The 15,925-nt window shown below is 42.5% G+C and overlaps 3 non-coding genes across 3 annotated transcripts; all 3 read left to right on the top strand.

Moving 5' to 3' along the window:
- Nucleotides 1-9,582: 9,582 nt before the first annotated feature.
- trnal-caa (transfer RNA leucine (anticodon CAA)) lies at nucleotides 9,583-9,695 on the top strand. The gene is made up of 2 exons: nucleotides 9,583-9,620; nucleotides 9,650-9,695. It is a non-coding gene; the product is annotated as a tRNA-Leu (tRNA).
- A 1,457-nt stretch (nucleotides 9,696-11,152) lies between these two features.
- trnal-caa (transfer RNA leucine (anticodon CAA)) lies at nucleotides 11,153-11,265 on the top strand. The gene is made up of 2 exons: nucleotides 11,153-11,190; nucleotides 11,220-11,265. It is a non-coding gene; the product is annotated as a tRNA-Leu (tRNA).
- A 3,958-nt stretch (nucleotides 11,266-15,223) lies between these two features.
- Nucleotides 15,224-15,335, top strand: trnal-caa (transfer RNA leucine (anticodon CAA)). Its single transcript has 2 exons — nucleotides 15,224-15,261; nucleotides 15,290-15,335. It is a non-coding gene; the product is annotated as a tRNA-Leu (tRNA).
- The last annotated feature ends 590 nt before the right edge of the window (nucleotides 15,336-15,925 follow it).

The following is a 15,925-nucleotide window of genomic DNA, read 5'->3' as shown; positions in this document are numbered from 1 at the left end:
AGGAGATTTATTGAGTTTAAGATTAGAAATTGCTCTGTTTATCTCAACTGTAATTTCAGCCATCAAAGACTCATTCTCTTCTCTTGTCACTTGGGGTAAATTTAAGTTTTCAAAAAATTGGTCCATCTGGATTTCACTACCCGTTTTTGTTTGAGCATATACATTTGTATAATAACTTTCAAAACATCTTTGTATTTCCTTAGTTTTAGAAACCACTGACCTTGTTTGTGTGTCTCTTATTTTGTAAATGGAGTTCTTTGCCTCCTCTTTCTTCCATTTATATGCCAACCATTTTGTTGATTTACCCCCAATTTCATAATAGCTTTGTTTTATAAAAAAAAACTTTTTTTGAATCTCCTGCGTATAAATTTCATTTATTTCCACTCTCACTTTTTTAATTTCTTGATTTGTGCTGTGTTGAAATTCTCCTCATGCTTACTCTCTAGCAGCTTTAAATCTGACCTCAGAGTGTCTAGTTTTACTTGCCTTAACTTTTTAAGATAAGCAGATTTAGCTATTATTTTCCCTCATAACAGCCTTACATGCATCCCATATCATCGCCGCGGAAACCTCCCCATTATCGTTTTCTTTTATATACATCTCAAGTTCTTTCTCAATTTCATTCTTTGTTTGTCCTTTTAATATATTTGGGTTTAATCTCCAGATTGTTGTTTTTTTCTCACTGGCCAGGCAAAATGTTAAATAAAGAGGACTGTGGTCTGAAAGATCCATTGCCCCAATATCACATGTTTCAACTCAATTCATATCCTTAGAATACATGAAGAAATAATCAATCCTTGAATATACATTGTGCGGCGATGACTAATAAGTGTAGTCCTTACTGGAGGGATGTATATCTCTCCATACATCCACCATTCCCAGTTCACTTTATAGACCCTTTATTTTTTTTGCTAGTCAAGTTTTTTTGTGTTGCTTTTCCCGAGGAGTCTAGCTGCGGGTGTAGTCTTGGGTTCAAATCCCCTCCAGCAATCAGAGGGCTTCATCAAATCAAACAGTAAAAATTCCACTCTGAGCCCGGTGGTGCACATATATTAAGAAGAGACCCCATCTCACCTTCAAGTTTCCTTTTAACCATCACCAATCACTGATACTTTTTCAAATGAGATTTTCCCCGAAATCAAAATAGCCACCCCTCTCCGGTGCCCTAATTTGTAAGAAGAGGAAAATATTTGGGTATAAACATTTCTTTTAAGTTTAGCATGTTCCTTCTCTTTCAGTTGGGTCACCTGCTAAAATACCACCCCAGCTTCATCTTTTTTTCATCTTATTCAATATCTTACTCTTTTTTGTTGGGTTGAGTACACCATTCACATTATATGAGACTACTCTAATGCTATTTTTGGACGCCATTGTCCTTCGGACCAAGTGACATTTGACTCGTTCTCCCTGTCATATTTAACCCCCTTTCGCTACAGACACAATGTTGAACTATATACAATGTTGAACAAATATATAACAAAACATTCACAAAACGAACTTCCTCAAGTGAGGTCTGAATGTTGACCTTATCTAAGCTTTGATTTTCAGTCCGCTCAGAGGGATGTCCTCTGCCCCCGGGGTGCAGAGGGCCCTTGCTGTTAAGAACAGCCCTGTCCATAAATCTGCAGCTAAAGTGCTACTCCTACGTCCTTTGCTTGTGAGGATAAACATTAGAGAAGAAAGCAAAACACACGAGAAGACCCCGTATAAAACGCTGCAACATTAAGAGAACTGAAAGCACATTGCTTGTGGGGATTTGAAAAAAACACGCCTACGAGAAAAAAAAAACACTCGTATAGATCGTCGCAACCTGAAGAAAACTGAAAGCACATTGCTTGTAATGATATACACATGAAAGAACACACACATGAAAGAAAGAAAAACACCAGAACAAAACGCGGCATCCAGAAGAAAATTGAATACACGTCTCTCACCTCTATCGTCCCGAACGGTTTATCTCTCCTCAATCCCTTGACATAATCAAATGTTCACCTTTTCATGTAGTGTCCCGCTTTTTTCGAAAAGCTTGCAGTTTCTGTTTATATCCAATCGGAATCGCCGTTGTTCCACTTGCTTCCGCCGTACGGGTCTTCGTCTACATAAGTCGTTTGATCCGCTCCGTACAAGTCTCCGGTGTCTTCACGACCTCACGCCACCAGATCTTTCGTCGCCTCCGCCGCCTTGTTGTAGACGCGTGTTTCTTCCTCCTAGAACACCCAGAGGTTTGCCAGAAAAGGCGTCTGGAAGCGGATCTGTTTCCCTCGTTGTGCCCTCTTTGCCTCCGTGTATTTTATCTTTTCAGTACCTCAGGAGCATTATCGTGATCAAGAAACACCTTTCTCCCCTCGTAGACGACTCCCCTTTTCTGCCATGCTATCTTGATAAGTTCCTCTTTACTCCGGTAACTTTGTAACTTCATCACGATGGACCTTGGCGGTGAATCTTTGGGGGGCTGGGACACAAGCACTCCTTGTGCTCTTTCTATCCTCATCTCAAACGAAGAAGGCAGGTCCAGTCTCTCTTGGAGGAGTTTCTCGACAAAAACAATCATTGATTCAGCGCTTCTCTCTGCTCCTTCGTTCACTCCGTGAATCCGGACATTCTCCCTGCGTTCGCGGCCCTCCAAATGCGTCAATCTCGCCTCTGCATCTCGACGAGCTCCATCATAGCTTCCCCCAGACTTTGAGTGTGCGCCTCCGCTTCCACAACCCGCCTCTGAATGTCATCGATTCTGTTGTTTGTCTTCTCAATGTCCTCCTTTATTTCTTGCAAACTCTCAGAGTTCTCCCGGCGAAATTCCCGTATTTCCTGCAGAATAGTGCCCATGTTTGCCATATTCTCCAAAGGTCGCCGCGTTTCTTCTATTTCTTGGATTGCTCGCGTTTTCCTCTTGGCTACCTTTTCCGCACCTGTAGACTCAGTCTGTTCTCCAGCTAGCTTAATGCCCTCTCCTACGAGTTTGGCTGCCTCGCTAGTTGACTTCGCTAGCTGGCCTGTTAGCTTAGCCGACTCGTTCTCCTCAAAGATGAAATCCATGTTTTTTTTTTTACCTTCGACTTCTTTCCTTATTATTTCTCATCGCCCTTACTATCACACTCTTATATTAGTTATCAATTTCTCAAATCGACTTGACCATCAGGCTTTCTTGGTTCAAATGTCGGAGAGTTTGTTCTTTAAGCTGCCTTAAGTCCGCCCGAAAGTCTGGTTAAACATTTTCTAATCATGTAGTTTCAACATAACAGGCAAAATCATGAAAACTGCATGATTGCTTTATGTCAATGCAACCTAATGGGTTTAGATATGCAATACCTCTTCAGTGCAGAATGTGGCAGGAATGTGCAACAGACCCTTTTCATCAGGTAAGAATTCGCGCCATTGTGGAAAGAAGACCCATGACAGAAAGGGCTGACATTTCACTCACACCGATTGAATCCGCTTGCATCAATCAATAATTAAACCATCTATAGGAAGAAACATCTAAATCAGTAAGTTCATTTTCACTTTTTATTCTCTGTGATGTTTATTTTTGTTTTGGAAAATTATTTAAGATTTATGTCCACTAGTTTTAGCTGAGTGTTGTTGCCTTTTAGCTAAACCTATGTTTAGCTAAAAGGCAACAACACAAGCTGTCACCTGTTAAACACGGTGCGTAAAATAGACCGATGGAAGTAATTTTATCGGTACTAAGGTACATTAATAATTTAACAACAATTTGTTGTTGACATGCCTGTAAGAATAACTTGAGAATTACATGTTAGGTTAAAAACAACTGAAGCCAACGTGGTCATGTACAGTTTAAGTGCACAAAAAGAGTTGATCATTTTGTCTTAACAACTCAGCATGAGTGTATAATAGGCAAGTTCTACTAGCCTAATAGTTTATAGACATATTTAATATTATTTGACCGAATGGGGGGGCGACACGGTGGCCGACTGGTTAGCATGATGGTCTCACAGTGAGGGACAGCATCGGGTGTGGGTTCAGTCCATCCTGTGTGGAGTTTGCATGTTCTCCTCGTTCCAGCGTGGGTTTCCTCCGGATAATCCGGTTTCCTCCCACATTCCAAAAACATGCATGGCAGGCCGATTGAACACTCTAAATTGCCCCTAGGTATGAGTGTGAGTGTGGATGGTTGTCCGTCTCTCTGTGCTCTGCAATTGGCTGGCAACCAGTTCAGGGTGTCCCCCGCCTACAACCTGAAGATAGCTGGGATAGGCTCCAGGCCCCCCCCCCCTGCGACCCTAGTGGGGAGAAGCGGTACAGAAGATGGATGGATGGATTGATGGATGACCGAGTGGGAAATAAATCACGTCTTTGTTAACTAGCCTGCCAAAAGTATAGCTCAGGTGAGAGTGTATTTGTTTCACTTAATTTCCTGTTTGGTGTCATTTGCAGTGAGTTTATCATGCGTGTTCATGTTTGGATTATGATCATTTACATTACCTTCAGGTCGAATGTACAATGTGCTACATATCAGCATGTCAGGAGAATAACTGGTAAAGTGTTTCAAGATTTGATTTGGTGAAAGATTACAATTTAAATGTCATTTACAATGTTTATTAATGGTTGAACTTGCTTTTGTGCGAAGGTAACTGCAGAATTCAAGAGGATCACAACAGTTAGTTTGGTGTCAAAGTTCTTCTCTGGACTGGATGGTTGCTCACAAGACTTGATAAGGATGCTTGGCAAAAAAGGTGGTGCTCAAGGAAGAAAGATTAAGAACATAATGGTTCCCAAATCCCAGGTATGGTAATATAAATAGCCTGTCAAACCTCTACATCTTGGGGGGGGGGAGATTTACATTTACATTTGTTTGAATTTAAGGGGATCGTCTTGGCTGTTGGTATGTTTTTTTTGGGGACAACTAAGTGGAAGGTTTGAGCCGCACTGTGGACCATGGAAAAAAAAGACAAAATATAGAAGATGCATCAATTTGGCAGATTGCCGTAGTATAATTTATATATTCAACCTACAATTAACCCCAGCACCCATTGAGTGTCAGGATGGCCGAGTGGTCTGAGTCAACTGACTTAAGACGTATCCCTTTCTCTGTGGATTTAGGCATTCTGTTCTCCGAATGGTGATGTGTGTTCAAATCCCACTCCTGACATAACCTTTTGTTTGAATTTAAGGGGATCATCTTGGCTGTTGGGAAGGTTTTTTGGGGACAACTCAGTGGAAGGTTTGAGTCGCACTGTGGACCATAGAAAAAAAAAGAAAAAATCTAGAAGATACATCTATTTGGCAGTTTGCCGAAGTATAATTTGTATATTCAACCAACAATGAAGACCATCGCAAATTGAGTGGCAGGATGGTCAAGTGGTCTAAGTCGCCAGACGTAGGACGTGCCCCTTTCTTTGAGGAATTAGGCCTTCTGGTCTTTGAATGGACCCATGGGTTCAAATTGCACTCCGGACAAGTTCTTTCATGTGATGTTTTGGGTACTGTGTTGGCTGTGCGACAGTTTCTTCAATATTGATCAGTTCCATGTTTGTGTACCATCATGACAAGTACAAAATATATAAAATTCAAGTGCTTGGCATTGCGCTGTCTTTTAGCTTTCAATCCAACAAACAGTTAAAACATTAAACCAAAAACTGTCAGGACGGTTGAGTTGGCTCAGGCCCCAGTCACAAGGTGTAATTCTTTCCATGGTGAATTTGGGCTGCTGGGCTCAAGATTGGACGACTGTCACGAGGATAATTTATATAAAGTGCAAGTCCTTCTGGTCTCTGGATGGAGGCGTGGGTTCAAATCCCACTCCTGACAAATTCTTTTGTTTGAATTTAAGGGGATCATCTTGGCTGTTTGGAAGGTTTTTTGGGGACAACTCAGTGGAAGGTTTGAGTCGCACTGTGGACCATAGAAAAAAAAAGAAAAAATATAGAAGATGCATCTATTTGGCAGTTTGTCGTAGGATAATTTGTATATTCAACCTACAATGAAGACCATCTCAAATTGAATGACAGCCTGGTCGTGTGGTCTAAAGTGGCAGACTTAGTACGCATCCCTTTTTCAGAGGAATTAGTCCTTCTGGTCTCCGAATGGAACCATGGGTTCAAATCCCACTCCGGACAAGTTCGCTCATTGGATGTTTTGGGAACTGAGTTGGCTGTGTGACAGTTTCTTCAAGATTGATCAGTTCCACGTTTGTGTACCACAGTAACAAGAACAAAATATATTTGAAAAAAAGTGCTTGGCATTGCACCCCCTTTTAGGTTTCAATCCAACAAACACTAAAGAAATTTAACCAAAAACCGTCAGGACGGCTGAGTTGGCTCAGGCCCCAGTCACAAGGTGTAATTCTTTCCATGGTGAATATGGGCTTCTGGGCCCAAGATTGGTCTGTCGTCACGAGGATGATTTATACAAAATGCAAGTCCTTCAGTACTCCGTGGTACATTTTTAAACCACCCACAAGTGAAGAGGACAATCAACACCTTGTCAGGATGGCCGAGCGGTCTAAGGCGCCAGACTCAAGGCGTTAATCTTCCAATATTAAATTGGGGCTTCTGGTCTCTGGATGGAGACGTGGGTTCAAATCCCACTCCTGACAAATTCTTTTGTTTGAATTTAAGGGGATCATCTTGGCTGTTTGGAAGGTTTTTTGGGGACAACTCAGTGGAAGGTTTGAGTCGCACTGTGGACCATAGAAAAAAAGACAAAATATAGAAGATAAATCTATTTGGCAGTTTGCCGAAGTATAATTTGTATATTCAACCAACAATAAAGACCAACTCCCATTGACTGCCAGGTTTCCCGAGTGGTCTAAGTCGCCAGACTCAAGACGTACTCTTTTCTCTGAGGAATTAGGCCTTCTGGTCTTTGAATGGACCCGTGGGTTCAAATCCCACTCCGAACAAGTTCTTTCATGTGATGTTTTGGGTACTGTGTTGGCTGTGCGACAGTTTCTTCAATATTGATCAGTTCCATGTTTGTGTACCATCATAACAAGTACAAAATATATAAAATTCAAGTGCTTGGCATTGCGCCGTCTTTTAGCTTTCAATCCAACAAACAGTTAAGACATTAAACCAAAAACTGTCAGGACGGTTGAGTTGGCTCAGGCCCCAGTCACAAGGTGTAATTCTTTCCATGGTGAATTGGGGCTTCTGGGCTCAAGATTGGACGACTGTCACGAGGATAATTTATATAAAGTGCAAGTCCTTCAATACTCCGTGGTACATTTTTAAACCACCCACATGTGAAGAGAACAATCAACACCTTGTCAGGATGGCCGAGCGGTCTAAGGCGCCAGACTCAAGGCATTAATCTTCCAATATTAAATTGGGGCTTCTGCTCTCTGGATGGAGGCGTGGGTTCAAATCCCACTCCGGACAAATTCTCTTGTTTGAATTTAAGGGGATCATCTTGGCTGTTTGGAAGGTTTTTTGGGGACAACTCAGTGGAAGGTTTGAGTCGCACTGTGGACCATAGAAAAAAATGAAAAAATATAGAAGATGCATCTATTTGGCAGTTTGTCGTAGGATAATTTGTATATTCAATCTACAATGAAGACCATCCCAAATTTAATGTAAGCCTGGTCGTGTGGTCTAAGGTGGCAGACTTAGTAAGCATCCCTTTTTCTGAGGAATTAGGCCTTCTGGTCTCCGAATGGAACCATGGGTTAAAATCCCACTCCGGACAAGTTCGCTCATTTGATGTTTTGGGAACTGAGTTGGCTGTGTGACAGTTTCTTCAAGATTGATCAGTTACACGTTTGTGTACCACAGTAACAAGGACAAAATATATTTGAAAAAAAGTGCTTGGCATTGCACCCCCTTTTAGGTTTCAATCCAACAAACAGTAAAGACATTTAACCAAAAACCGTCAGGACGTCTGAGTTGGCTCAGGCCCCAGTCACAAGGTGTAATTGTTTCCATGGTGAATATGGGCTTCTGGGCTCAAGATTGGTCTATCGTCACAAGGATAATTTATACAAAATGCAAGTCCTTCAGTACTCTGTGGTACATTTTTAAACCACCCACATGTAACGAGGCTCACCAACATCTTGTCAGGATGGCCGAGCGGTCTAAGGCGCCAGACTCAAGGTGTAATCTTCCAATGGTAAATGGAGGCTTCTGGTCTCCAAATGGAGGCGTGGGTTCAACTCCCACTCCTGACAAATACTGTTGTTTGAATTTAAGGGGATCATCTTGGCTGTTGGGATGGCTTTTTGGGGACAACTCAGTGGAAGGTTTGAGTCGCACTGTGGACCATAGAAAAAAAAGACAAAATATAGAAGATACATCAATTTGGCAGTTTGCCGTAGTATAATTTGTATATTCAACCAACAATGAAGACCATCCCAAATTGTGTGGCAGGATGGTCGAGTGGTCTAAGTCGCTGGACTTAGGACGATCCCCTTCCACTGAGCGGTTAGGCCTTCTGGTCTTTGAATGGACCCGTGGGTTCAAATCCCACTCCGGACAAGTTCTTTCATGTGATGTTTTGGGTACTGTGTTGGCTGTGCGACAGTTTCTTCAATATTGATCAGTTCCATGTTTGTGTACCATAATAACAAGTACAAAATATATAAAATTCGAGTGTTTGGCATTGCGCCGTCTTTTAGCTTTCAATCCAACAAACAGTTAAGACATTAAACCAAAAACTGTCAGGACGGTTGAGTTGGCTCAGGCCCCAGTCACAAGGGGTAAATTCTTTCCATGGTGAATTGGGGCTTCTGGGCTCAAGATTGGTCTGTCGTCACGAGGATAATTTATACAAAATGCAAGTCCTTCAGTACTCCGTGGTACATTTTTAGACCACCCACATGTAAAGAGGATCGTGAACATCTTGTCAGGATGGCCGAGCGGTCTAAGGCGCCAGACTCAAGGTGTAATCTTGCAATGGTAAATAGGGTCTTCTGGTCTCCAAATGGAGGCGTGGGTTCATGTCTCACTCCTGACAAATACTTTTGTTTGAATTTAAGGGGATCATCTTGGCTGTTGGGATGGCTTTTTGGGGACAACTCAGTGGAAGGTTTGAGTCGCACTGTGGACCATAGAAAAAAAAGACAAAATATAGAAGATACATCAATTTGGCAGTTTGCCGTAGTATAATTTGTATATTCAACAAACAATGAAGACCATCCCAAATTGAGTGGCAGGATGGTCGAGCGGTCTAAGTCGCTGGACTTAGGACGATCCCCTTCCTCTGAGCGGTTAGGCCTTCTGGTCTTTGAATGGACCCGTGGGTTCAAATCCCACTCCGGACAAGTTCTTTCATGTGATATTTTGGGTACTGTGTTGGCTGTGCGACAGTTTCTTCGATATTGATCAGTTCCATGTTTGTGTACCATAATAACAAGTACAAAATATATAAAATTCGAGTGTTTGGCATTGCGCCGTCTTTTAGCTTTCAATCCAACAAACAGTTAAGACATTAAACCAAAAACTGTCAGGACGGTTGAGTTGGCTCAGGCCCCAGTCACAAGGTGTAATTCTTTCCATGGTGAATTGGGGCTTCTGGGCTCAAGATTGGACGACTGTCACGAGGATAATTTATATAAATTGCAAGTCCTTCAATACTCCGTGGTACATTTTTAAACCACCCACATGTGAAGAGGATAGTCAACACCTTGTCAGGATGGCCGAGCGGTCTAAGGCGCCAGACTCAAGGTGTTAATCTTCCAATATTAAATTGGGACTTCTGGTCTCCGGATGGAGGCGTGGGTTCAAATCCCACTCCTGACAAATACTTTAGTTTGAATTTCAGGGGATCATCTTGGCTGTTGGGATGGCTTTTTGGGGACAACTCAGTGGAAGGTTTGAGTCGCACTGTGGACCATAGAAAAAAAGACAAAATATAGAAGATACATCTATTTGGCAGTTTGCCGAAGTATAATTTGTATATTCAACCAACAATAAAGACCAACTCCCATTGACTGTCAGGTTTCCCGAGTGGTCTAAGTCGCCAGACTCAAGACGTTCTCTTTTCTCTGAGGAATTTGGCCTTCTGGTCTTTGAATGGACCCGTGGGTTCAAATCCCACTCCGAACAAGTTCTTTCATGTGATGTTTTGGGTACTGTGTTGGCTGTGCGACAGTTTCTTCAATATTGATCAGTTCCATGTTTGTGTACCATAATAACAAGTACAAAATATATAAAATTCAAGTGCTTGGCATTGCGCCGTCTTTTAGCTTTCAATCCAACAAACAGTTAAGACATTAAACCAAAAACTGTCAGGACGGTTGAGTTGGCTCAGGCCCCAGTCACAAGGTGTAATTCTTTCCATGGTGAATTTGGGCTTCTGGGCTCAAGATTGGACGACTGTCACGAGGATAATTTATATAAAGTGCAAATCCTTCAATACTCCGTGGTACATTTTTAAACCACCCACATGTGAAGAGGACAATCAACACCTTGTCAGGATGGCCGAGCGGTCTGAGCCGCCAGACTCAAGGCGTTCATCTTCCAATAGTAAATTGGGGCTTCTGGTCTCCGGATGGAGGCGTGGGTTCAAATCCCACTCCTGACAAATTCTTTTGTTTGAATTTAAGGGGTTCATCTTGGCTGTTTGGAAGGTTTTTTGGGGACAACTCAGTGGAAGGTTTGAGTCGCACTGTGGACCATAGAAAAAAATGAAAAAATATAGAAGATGCATCTATTTGGCAGTTTGTCGTAGGATAATTTGTATATTCAACCCACAATGAAGACCATCCCAGATTGAATGTAAGCATGGTCGTGTGGTCTAAGGTGGCAGACTTAGTACGCATCCCTTATTCTGAGGAATTAGGCCTTCTGGTCTCCGAATGGAACCATGGGTTCAAATCCCACTCCGGACAAGTTCGCTCATTTGATGTTTTGGGAACTGAGTTGGCTGTGTGACAGTTTCTTCAAGATTGATCAGTTCCACGTTTGTGTACCACAGTAACAAGGACAAAATATATTTGAAAGAAAGTGCTTGGCATTGCACCCCCTTTTAGGTTTCAATCCAACAAACAGTGAAGACATTTAGCCAAAAACCGTCAGGACGGTTGAGTTGGCTCAGGCCCCAGTCACAAGGTGTAATTCTTTCCATGGTGAATTGGGGCTTCTGGGCTCAAGATTGGACGACTGTCACGAGGATAATTTATATAAAGTGCAAGTCCTTCAATACTCCGTGGTACATTTTTAAACCACCCACATGTGAAGAGGATAGTCAACACCTTGTCAGGATGGCCGAGCGGTCTAAGGCGCCAGACTCAAGGTGTTAATCTTCCAATATTAAACTGGGACTTCTGGTCTCCGGATGGAGGCGTGGGTTCAAATCCCACTCCTGACAAATACTTTAGTTTGAATTTCAGGGGATCATCTTGGCTGTTGGGATGGCTTTTTGGGGACAACTCAGTGGAAGGTTTGAGTCGCACTGTGGACCATAGAAAAAAAGACAAAATATAGAAGATACATCTATTTGGCAGTTTGCCGAAGTATAATTTGTATATTCAACCAACAATAAAGACCAACTCCCATTGACTGCCAGGTTTCCCGAGTGGTCTAAGTCGCCAGACTCAAGACGTACTCTTTTCTCTGAGGAATTAGGCCTTCTGGTCTTTGAATGGACCCATGGGTTCAAATCCCACTCCGAACAAGTTCTTTCATGTGATGTTTTGGGTACTGTGTTGGCTGTGCGACAGTTTCTTTAAAATTGATCAGTTCCATGTTTGTGTACCATAATAACAAGTACAAAATATATAAAATTCAAGTGCTTGGCATTGCGCCGTCTTCTAGCTTTCAATCCAACAAACAGTTAAGACATTAAACCAAAAACTGTCAGGACGGCAGAGTTGGCTCAGGCCCCAGTCACAAGGTGTAATTCTTTCCATGGTGAATTGGGGCTTCTGGGCTCAAGATTGGTCTATCGTCACAAGGATAATTTATACAAAATGCGTTCTTCAGTACTCTGTGGTACATTTTTAAACCACCCACATGTAACGAGGCTCATCAACATCTTGTCAGGATGGCTGAGCGGTCTAAGGCGCCAGACTCAAGGTGTAATCTTCCAATGGTAAATGGAGGCTTCTGGTCTCCAAATGGAGGCGTGGGTTCAAGTCCCACTCCTGACAAATACTTTTGTTTGAATTTAAGGGGATCATCTTGGCTGTTGGGATGGCTTTTTGGGGACAACTCAGTGGAAGGTTTGAGTCGCACTGTGGACCATAGAAAAAAAAGACAAAATATAGAAGATACATCAATTTGGCAGTTTGCCGTAGTATAATTTGTATATTCAACCAACAATGAAGACCATCCCAAATTGAGTGGCAGGATGGTCGAGTGGTCTAAGTCGCTGGACTTAGGACGATCCCCTTCCTCTGAGCGGTTAGGCCTTCTAGTCTTTGAATGGACCCGTGGGTTCAAATCCCACTCCGGACAAGTTCTTTCATGTGATGTTTTGGGTACTGTGTTGGCTGTCCGACAGTTTCTTCAATATCGATCAGTTCCATGTTTGTGTACCATAATAACAAGTACAAAATATATAAAATTCGAGTGTTTGGCATTGCGCCGTCTTTTAGCTTTCAATCCAACAAACAGTTAAGACATTAAACCAAAAACTGTCAGGACGGTTGAGTTGGCTCAGGCCCCAGTCACAAGGTGTAATTCTTTCCATGGTGAATTGGGGCTTCTGGGCTCAAGATTGGACGACTGTCACGAGGATAATTTATATAAATTGCAAGTCCTTCAATACTCCGTGGTACATTTTTAAACCACCCACATGTGAAGAGGATAGTCAACACCTTCTCAGGATGGCCGAGCGGTCTAAGGCGCCAGACTCAAGGTGTTAATCTTCCAATATTAAATTGGGACTTCTGGTCTCCGGATGGAGGCGTGGGTTCAAATCCCACTCCTGACAAATACTTTAGTTTGAATTTCAGGGGATCATCTTGGCTGTTGGGATGGCTTTTTGGGGACAACTCAGTGGAAGGTTTGAGTCGCACTGTGGACCATAGAAAAAAAGACAAAATATAGAAGATACATCTATTTGGCAGTTTGCCGAAGTATAATTTGTATATTCAACCAACAATAAAGACCAACTCCCATTGACTGTCAGGTTTCCCGAGTGGTCTAAGTCGCCAGACTCAAGACGTTCTCTTTTCTCTGAGGAATTTGGCCTTCTGGTCTTTGAATGGACCCGTGGGTTCAAATCCCACTCCGAACAAGTTCTTTCATGTGATGTTTTGGGTACTGTGTTGGCTGTGCGACAGTTTCTTCAATATTGATCAGTTCCATGTTTGTGTACCATAATAACAAGTACAAAATATATAAAATTCAAGTGCTTGGCATTGCGCCGTCTTTTAGCTTTCAATCCAACAAACAGTTAAGACATTAAACCAAAAACTGTCAGGACGGTTGAGTTGGCTCAGGCCCCAGTCACAAGGTGTAATTCTTTCCATGGTGAATTTGGGCTTCTGGGCTCAAGATTGGACGACTGTCACGAGGATAATTTATATAAAGTGCAAGTCCTTCAATACTCCGTGGTACATTTTTAAACCACCCACATGTGAAGAGGACAATCAACACCTTGTCAGGATGGCCGAGCGGTCTAAGGCGCCAGACTCAAGGCATTAATCTTCCAATATTAAATTGGGGCTTCTGCTCTCTGGATGGAGGCGTGGGTTCAAATCCCACTCCGGACAAATTCTCTTGTTTGAATTTAAGGGGATCATCTTGGCTGTTTGGAAGGTTTTTTGGGGACAACTCAGTGGAAGGTTTGAGTCGCACTGTGGACCATAGAAAAAAATGAAAAAATATAGAAGATGCATCTATTTGGCAGTTTGTCGTAGGATAATTTGTATATTCAATCTACAATGAAGATCATCCCAAATTTAATGTAAGCCTGGTCGTGTGGTCTAAGGTGGCAGACTTAGTAAGCATCCCTTTTTCTGAGGAATTAGGCCTTCTGGTCTCCGAATGGAACCATGGGTTAAAATCCCACTCCGGACAAGTTCGCTCATTTGATGTTTTGGGAACTGAGTTGGCTGTGTGACAGTTTCTTCAAGATTGATCAGTTACACGTTTGTGTACCACAGTAACAAGGACAAAATATATTTGAAAAAAAGTGCTTGGCATTGCACCCCCTTTTAGGTTTCAATCCAACAAACAGTAAAGACATTTAACCAAAAACCGTCAGGACGTCTGAGTTGGCTCAGGCCCCAGTCACAAGGTGTAATTGTTTCCATGGTGAATATGGGCTTCTGGGCTCAAGATTGGTCTATCGTCACAAGGATAATTTATACAAAATGCAAGTCCTTCAGTACTCTGTGGTACATTTTTAAACCACCCACATGTAACGAGGCTCACCAACATCTTGTCAGGATGGCCGAGCGGTCTAAGGCGCCAGACTCAAGGTGTAATCTTCCAATGGTAAATGGAGGCTTCTGGTCTCCAAATGGAGGCGTGGGTTCAACTCCCACTCCTGACAAATACTATTGTTTGAATTTAAGGGGATCATCTTGGCTGTTGGGATGGCTTTTTGGGGACAACTCAGTGGAAGGTTTGAGTCGCACTGTGGACCATTAAATTGGGGCTTCTGGTCTCCAGATGGAGGCGTGGGTTCAAGTCCCACTCCTGACAAATACTTTAGTTTGAATTTCAGGGGATCTTCTTGGCTGTTGGGATGGCTTTTTGGGGACAACTCAGTGGAAGGTTTGAGTCGCACTGTGGACCATAGAAAAAAAGACAAAATATAGAAGATACATCTATTTGGCAGTTTGCCGAAGTATAATTTGTATATTCAACCAACAATAAAGACCAACTCCCATTGACTGCCAGGTTTCCCGAGTGGTCTAAGTCGCCAGACTCAAGACGTACTCTTTTCTCTGAGGAATTAGGCCTTCTGGTCTTTGAATGGACCCGTGGGTTCAAATCCCACTCCGAACAAGTTCTTTCATGTGATGTTTTGGGTACTGTGTTGGCTGTGCGACAGTTTCTTCAATATTGATCAGTTCCATGTTTGTGTACCATAATAACAAGTACAAAATATATAAAATTCGAGTGCTTGGCATTGCGCCGTCTTCTAGCTTTCAATCCAACAAACAGTTAAGACATTAAACCAAAAACTGTCAGGACGGCTGAGTTGGCTCAGGCCCCAGTCACAAGGTGTAATTCTTTCCATGGTGAATTGGGGCTTCTGGGCTCAAGATTGGTCTATCGTCACAAGGATAATTTATACAAAATGCAAGTCCTTCAGTACTCTGTGGTACATTTTTAAACCACCCACATGTAACGAGGCTCATCAACATCTTGTCAGGATGGCCGAGTGGTCTAAGGCGCCAGACTCAAGGTGTAATCTTCCAATGGTAAATGGAGGCTTCTGGTCTCCAAATGGAGGCGTGGGTTCAAGTCCCACTCCTGACAAATACTATTGTTTGAATTTAAGGGGATCATCTTGGCTGTTGGGATGGCTTTTTGGGGACAACTCAGTGGAAGGTTTGAGTCGCACTGTGGACCATAGAAAAAAAAGACAAAATATAGAAGATACATCAATTTGGCAGTTTGCCGTAGTATAATTTGTATATTCAACCAACAATGAAGACCATCCCAAATTGAGTGGCAGGATGGTCGAGTGGTCTAAGTCGCTGGACTTAGGACGATCCCCTTCCTCTGAGCGGTTAGGCCTTCTGGTCTTTGAATGGACCCGTGGGTTCAAATCCCACTCCGGACAAGTTCTTTCATGTGATGTTTTGGGTACTGTGTTGGCTGTGCGACAGTTTCTTCAATATAGATCAGTTCCATGTTTGTGTACCATAATAACAAGTACAAAATATATAAAATTCGAGTGTTTGGCATTGCGCCGTCTTTTAGCTTTCAATCCAACAAACAGTTAAGACATTAAACCAAAAACTGTCAGGACGGTTGAGTTGGCTCAGTCCCCAATCACAAGGTGTAATTCTTTCCATGGTGAATTGGGGCTTCTGGGCTCAAGATTGGACGACTGTCACGAGGAT

The sequence above is a fragment of the Idiotropiscis lumnitzeri genome, chromosome 12 (assembly GCF_059441095.1).
Source record: "Idiotropiscis lumnitzeri isolate Australia: NSW breed Sydney's pygmy pipehorse chromosome 12, RoL_Ilum_1.0, whole genome shotgun sequence".
Taxonomy (NCBI): Eukaryota; Metazoa; Chordata; class Actinopteri; order Syngnathiformes; family Syngnathidae; genus Idiotropiscis; species Idiotropiscis lumnitzeri.
The sequence above is the reverse complement of the archived record's forward strand: the minus strand, read 5'-3'. Positions and strand labels throughout refer to the sequence as shown.